Source organism: Falco naumanni, chromosome 14, assembly GCF_017639655.2.
Source record: "Falco naumanni isolate bFalNau1 chromosome 14, bFalNau1.pat, whole genome shotgun sequence".
Lineage (NCBI taxonomy): Eukaryota > Metazoa > Chordata > Aves > Falconiformes > Falconidae > Falco > Falco naumanni.
In genome coordinates this window covers 23,995,535-24,002,467 of record NC_054067.1, presented here as the reverse complement: position 1 = coordinate 24,002,467, position 6,933 = coordinate 23,995,535, and the positions used below count along the sequence as shown (strand labels likewise).

The following is a 6,933-nucleotide window of genomic DNA, read 5'->3' as shown; positions in this document are numbered from 1 at the left end:
ACCCACTTAACGTTTCTGTATGGCGGCGTACTTTGTCAGAGAGGTCAGTCGCACTGACGGAGCTGGCACAGAGTTCCCTTGGGACTCCAGATTTGACTGTCTCGTTGAGGGGCTCCAGAGCCTGCTTTGGAAGTCACTTGACGAGGCACAGCTTTGCCGTGAATTTTGTACTTGAATTCTGACTGTAATGCCAAGGCCACGTGTTACCCTTTCTCCAGAAGTTATAAAAGCAGAAGAGCTTTAAGAATCTGATTACCTTTTAACTAAATTCAAAACAAAGTTGTGGGATGAAGTAACTGGAAGCGCCCTGCAAGTCTGACGTGGGTATCGCTGCCGTGCATGTTGTCTGCCTGTCTGCCGACCGTTCCTGCCTCTTGTTCTGCTGGGGTTATTCCTTTGGGTAACGCGTTGGGCTCCGAATGTAGTGCATCCTGACTTCCTCCTGACCCCTGAGATGTTATCCGTCTTTGCCTTCCTCATGTTTCACAGGGCGTCGGAAGGCCGGAGAGACTGGAAGCCTCGGCTGTTGCGTGCGGAGAAGCTGTCAGCCTACTAAGAGAGCGTGTAGCCAGCAAGTGCATCGTGGTGCTTCGATACCAAGCAGGATCCAGACCTCAATATTTTTGTGAAAACAGATCACAAGGAAATGTGCTGATGTTGAAGAGGGAAAGGTGGCAGGGGAAGAGGTAGGAGGCAGCTTTCAACCAATTTTAGGCTTAACTCCTGTGTTCCTGAAAATGGTTCTGGGCTTTGAGAGGTTTGCTTTTGGCTTTTTGCCTTAAGCGTGTCTACCTTTCAGGGTAACGCTTTCTTGGAAGTTGGAAACAGTTCTTCTTGGACACCAAACCAAACCCCGTACCTGGGAGGGCCATTTAATATGCTGCACCGTGTGTTTTATTCCCTGTTGGTCACTTGACCCTAGCCATGCACGCTCTCCTGGTTTGGCACGTTCTTACCCTGCTGGCTGAAATATTCTGTCTTTTCACTTCCTCAGCTTGCCACAGGCCATAACAACTGTGCGTTCATAGACAGCTTTCCTTGCTTGCTGCTTTCAAATTTGAGTGTGGATGCCATGGATGTAGCAGGAGAGCAGCAGCTGGACGTAGAGCACAAGCCGTTTAAACAACGCTTGGATAAAGCTGCCAATCATGTGACTCTAGAAGCCAAGAGATACGGTAAGATGCTATTCTGCCTTTCTTGGATGGATGCTCTCGTAGTCTTTCCAACACTGTATGCCTGCTATGAGGTTCATGGGAACAGGGGATGGCTGAATTCAGAGCATTTTAAACACCACAAATTCTTGAAGAGTTCATAGGAGACCAGTCTATTACACTCACAGATGCAACCAGCTCCTGTTTGTTATAGTCGGTACTTTTGTGAGGCAAGTCTTTGCCTAGTCCCTCTGAAATTGCAACAAGGACTTATGGCTGCATTTCAGGAGTAAAGCTTCTGAGTGAATAGGCTTTTCCTACTAGAAATCAAGGAGCTGTTCTGGCCAAACTTGACTTTGGTTGCATCTTTAAATCCTGGTAGGCTGACAAATGGGACAAGCTGGTTAGAGGAATGAGCCTCTCTCCAGGGAAGGCTCCACTGTCTTGACCCTTAAGCCTAAACTTGCATCTTACTACATTTATGTTGTGTGTTTTAATGCATACCTCATAAATATATTTCAGTTGATTTATCCGTTAGTTACAAGTTGGAGTAAGGGATCCTTTGCTATACATAAACCTCTCCTCTGCATTTTTATGTGTTATGCCTTATGACTTACTGTTGTATTTCAATACAAACCAGGAACAATTCTGGTAGCGTTGCAATCTAAGTGTCCTGACTTTTCCTTTTCAAAACGTGAGCTCCTTATTAGTTGTTCTGGGAGATAGTGTAGTTCTGTGTATTGGCATGAACTAAATTTGTTGATTTGTTGTCACTCAGATTTAACTTTTCTATTCTTGAAGCTGAAAGGCTAAACTAAGCCAAGAGCTGAACAGTGGGTAGGTACAAGAGCTTCTGCTGTTGTCACGGGTGTGGTGATAGCATACTTACTGTTGTGTCATTTAGCAGCCTTTCTGTATTCAGAGGCTGTGGTGTTACGAATGTAATCTCTGGGCACAAACCCCGCTTTTCTGGATCTAATTTTCTGTTAACGCATGTAGGCCTCCTGCCTTACTTGTGTTGCCAGCCTCCACCGGGATTACTCGGTCTGAACTGGTTGTTCTTGCTCCTTATATTATCAATGGAAAGGAAACTTGTAGGGAGCAAACAGTCTCATCTAGAAGAGGCATTTTGAAAGCGATCAAGTTGCATTGCATGCAACAAAGAATTTCTTCTGCCGTCTGGAAAAAGTACGTGGCTAGTTAGATGATGGGTTTTGTTTGGATCATCTTTGTAGTACAGGAAACAACTGTCCAAATTTTGGTCCTCTGTTAACATGATGATTTTCTTTTTTCCTTTTTTTTTTATTTCTCCTTCTTGTAACTCTTAAGGAATTATGAGCATAAGCTGACCCATTGTCAGCAAACAGAGCTGAAATAAGTTTTCTTTGGTGCCTGTGTTTAGCTCTTCTAAGAAATCCTGTAGACAGCAGGATGTTATTTGAGGTTGCAGAGGCCAAGTTAGGTCTTAGAGTTTTTGTGTGCTCTATGGTTTTTTTTCAGCAACACAACTTCTGTGTCGCTGGATTCAGAATTCAACAGTCTTAATCTCCACCTTGAAGAGATTTCTGAATGACTTCTCAGTTGGCTTATGGAGGATTTTTTTAGCAAGATGGCATTGTATTCTTTGATCCATTTCTGAAACGGCCTGCACTTTTACCAAAATGCTACAAAGGTGTCCCAAGGTGTTTCTCATGTGCTGCATGTAAGATAAGGCCTTTGCAATATCTAAACTCGATGTTATTCAGCATGTGTGTCGCTCCCTCGGTACTTGCTAGTGTGAATGATGCTTGCCAAGTGGTTATTCCACTGTGCTGGTCTTGGAAAAACTATAGGTGTATTTGTAAGAAACTGCAGATGAAAACTACTAAATCCTGGTATATCTGACTTGGGTTTGTGTGAGGCTAAGTCTGGTGTTACTGCACGAATCATAAAATCATGGAATCTGTGAATCAGCAGACTGCCTACTATTGAGTGAGAAACATTACCCAATGATTGTCTTCTTGCTGCTCATCTCTGAGCCCTGTATCATATATGCGCCTTCACCTTTGCATGTCTATGAGCATTTAAAGGAAAACTTATTGTGGAAATAAATACAGCATAATGCAGGTGATCCATCCAGGTTTCCTGCATCTTGTTAGTCCATGTCTTGCCCATGCCCATGGGTCTGGTCCTGGCATTGTGTTCAGATCTTGTTTCACAGCCACTAGAAAGTGCTGAACTGTAAGAACAGTTTCAGTGCAGTATGCTTTGCTTCTTGTCCCCAGTGCCACTACACGCACCTGAAAGAAGTGTGATTTCTTGTCTCATATCCAGAACCCTGGCATACAGGGCTTAGGCTGCCTGGATCAGGCTGTCAGGGCCTGCATGGTGCTTCCAGGCCACCATGCTGTAGCCAGTGATGCCTGTCAGTGGTGGTGGGGCCAGAGACATGACACATGTCAGCTGTTTGGGCAGGCCATGCACCGTGATTTAGTCTGACCTCTTTACCTCAGCGGTTGAGCAGAGCCGTGGCAGTCCATGTCCTCTACAGCTGTCTGTGTAGATGTTTGAGGAGCCGTGTTTGGCTTTTGAGCTTCCATTTGGCTTTCAGCTTTACAGGTCACCTGTGGCCCTGGGTGATGGACCTCTTCCTGCCGATTGCTCACGGGCTGAGTTTTGTCAAATACCTTCTGTATTTTTGAAGGACCATGTAAATAAAAGATAGGGTATATGGTAATAGTAAGGCTCATAGCACCTTTTTTAGTTAAAGGGAAAAGTATACAACAAAGCCATCATCTTTTGAGACCAGCCAAACTTGCAACTGAGAGTTTTGCCGTTGTTTTATGATTGTGAAATGTTGTTTTCTAAGCTCTTTGTGCTGAGAAAGGGGAGCTTTAATTGTCACCTAACAGGAATACAAATTGTATTGTTACTTTTATATTCATTTAGTTGACTACACCTTTAAGATGCAGCACTTAAACCAGCTTCTAGCTGATATTTTGAAGTTTTCTGAGAAAAGAATCCTGAGGGAAGAAATGCTGAAAGCATATGTTAGGAAGATTTGATTGAGGACTTGAGGCAGTGAGGGCAAATGAGTGGCTGCCATACTGAATAATTTTCTTCCCTCTTTCTATAGGAAATTGTACTGGTAGAGTTAAAGAAACTGGACCCAAGACTGTATTGCTACAGTTTGTGGCAGTTTCAGACAAGATTGGTGTTCTGTGGCATTTGCATGTTTATGTGGAGCTAGTAAAATGTAGAACGTACTGGTGTGCTTATGACTTGGAAATCACTGTTATGACTTTTAATGTGTGTTGTTCTGGAGAAACAGTTTGTCAAATCCCTGCTGTCTGTTCTAGAATTAAGTGGGCTGGTTGGTTTGGTGACAAAGCTTCCACAAGCTTCGTTGCTTCCCCTCCCCCACCCCAAAGAGTATATTGCAGAGTATAAATTGTTCTCTTTGTTTTACCTTTACGGTGTTCCTTGCTACAGAGTACAGCAGGAAGTTCTCAGTTACTTTCTGAGATGGAGGGTGGTGCCAAGTCATCTGTGGTGGAAGAGCAGTGTTCTCTTAAAGATCAATTCTTCCACAGCTTTCTTGCCTAGTCACTGAGTGTTTTCTACTAGAAAAGCACATTTTTAAAACAGGCGAGGTGAATGTCTGCCAGTGGCAGTATAATGTCTGTTAGTGACAAGTACTAAAGTTTGGACAGAAAGTTTAGCTTTAACTAGTCTTGTTAAAGCAGCAGCAGGGTTTACCCTGAGTTATTTTCTTTGCTTATTTTTCTAGGCACAGAGTCAAGCCAGGGGATAAGGATTCTGTCTTCACTAGTCCAAATTTCACATCAGAATCATCCGAACAGGTATGTGTCTTTGCGTTACTGTGAAATACTACTGTGCCTTATTACTGGAATGGTGCATACTTTCCAATTCATCAGAAGATATTGCAGCTTCTTGCATCTCTCTGTTATTGTAATAGTGGCCTGTTCTCTTTGATCAGCATGTTTTGTGTAAGGACTTACAGCTGCTTCTCATGTCTATGTATTTTATGTTATTATGTCATTGCAGAAATATTTAGTTGCTTGCTTGTTCACTCTTATCCTTCCCTCCCTTTGCTTTTCTCATCTTTCCCTCTAGTAATTTGTTTTACTTTAACAAGCTCTAATTGTAAGAACTAGCTGAATAAAGCAGTGATTACAAATAAACTCAGTATCTCCTTATGTGGTGGTAACACTTTGGAGGAGAAACAAGCATCCTGCTGTGGTTGGTAATATTTCTGGCGTAACTCTGGGATAAGCCTCTGTGCAGAGTATTCATTCTAGTTGCGTGCTCTATGGTCCACTCCCTGAATGGTTTTCTCAATGTGTTGGAAGTGTTTCTGGTAAATACTGTAGTTTCCCAAGTTTTTCACCATATTCTCGCCAGTATGGGATGCCATTGTAGCGGGGAGAGGCAGCCAACTCATGTACAGGCAACTCTGAGCACAGCACAAGTGTGCCTTTGGGGAGGTCCCTCTGCTCTGGAGTTTCTCTGCTGAGGTTAAAGGCCAGGTGTTTAGGTGTCACATGTTCGTTTTCCCATTCTTTTACCAAGGTTATTGGGTGTCCTTCAGTTACTCTCTTTTGGACTGTCTGTCCGTTTCTCTTGTGTTAAAATGGCATAAGCTTGTAGCCCCACGGGTAATTAAATTCCCTATTTCCTTTGGCACTAGTAAGAGTAACTACATACCTTTGTGACAGTGTGAGGAAGCCCGTGGCCTCCGCAGACAGGTGTGAAGGCAGTGCTGTGTTCCCCTGCAGAGCAGCAGCAGGTCAGACCCCTTGCTGTGTGCTTCCCCGGAGCTGTGGGAGGTGGCAAGCCATGCTGGGAAGGCTGGGGGGCAGCTCAGAACCCACAAACTGAGGGCACTCGGGCTGGGGGTGCAGCTGGGGAGGGCAGGGGGCACCGCCACACACCCCTGCCAGCCCTGCCCCCTACCCACTGCGAACTTCAGTACCCCCACCAGCCCCTGCTCCGACCTGCGATGTGGTTACCTGCTGTTAATTATAACAGCCTGGCTTTATTTTTAACAACATTGATTTCTGAAAGGTTTTCTAATGGATATTTACACAGGACCTCTGTCCCGCCCCCATCCCCACAAAAACTCCTTGGCTTTTCACTATTGGAGAAAAAGGAATTTTCAGCATCTTTTGGTGAGCGAGATGCTCGGTGGATGCATAGATAATGTTTGCTTGTTTCTTTGTCTGGTTTTTCTCTCTTCTTTTCTTCAAAGCCATCTTTCAGAATGCTCTGTCTATATAACTCTCTAAATGTGCCCATTCTGGTATAGCATCACGCTGCAGAATCCTTAAGGGGAACATGAAGGTAAAATTTTAAGCTAAGGAAAAGCCTAAGAAAATCAAAGGGTCAGGAAGAGCTGAAAAGGACACTGAAGGACTATGGAAAATCTCAGCCATTCTGCAAAACACAGCATGGGTTTTAGGCACGTCCTCTGCAAAGGAGAAATCCCTCCAGCTGATGGGATAATAGGCACTATTAATTACCAACTTTGTTACAATACCAGAAGTGTTGTAAAAGCAGAAGAAACTATAGATGTCTGGCACTGTGGCCCGGCGGATTATGGAGTAAATGTAAACCTTTAAAAACAAGGCAAACAAAAAAAAACCCCAAAAACGACAGAACATGTTAGTTAACCTAAAGCAAACTGTTTAGGCTTCAGTAACAGAACTGTGTAGCTTTGTGTAATGAGAGGTTATTCCATCAATCACAGTTAAAGCTTTGGAAAAATGCTCAGAAATACGAT

At 43.8% G+C, this 6,933-nt stretch overlaps 1 protein-coding gene across 3 annotated transcripts in view; it reads left to right on the top strand.

Moving 5' to 3' along the window:
- The first annotated feature begins 377 nt into the window (after nucleotides 1-377).
- ZC3H12B (zinc finger CCCH-type containing 12B) overlaps nucleotides 378-6,933 on the top strand; it is a 62,495-nt gene continuing 55,939 nt past the window's right edge. The window contains exons 1-4 of one of the 3 annotated variants that reach the window (XR_005830993.1): nucleotides 387-1,175; nucleotides 4,921-4,993; nucleotides 5,870-5,940; nucleotides 6,243-6,797. The gene's annotated coding sequence lies outside the window, so the exon portion shown is untranslated. Of the gene's footprint in view, nucleotides 1,176-4,920; nucleotides 4,994-5,869; nucleotides 5,941-6,242; nucleotides 6,798-6,933 lie in introns of those variants that run through there. The other 2 variants (XR_005830994.1, XR_005830992.1) reach the window with 2 other exon arrangements.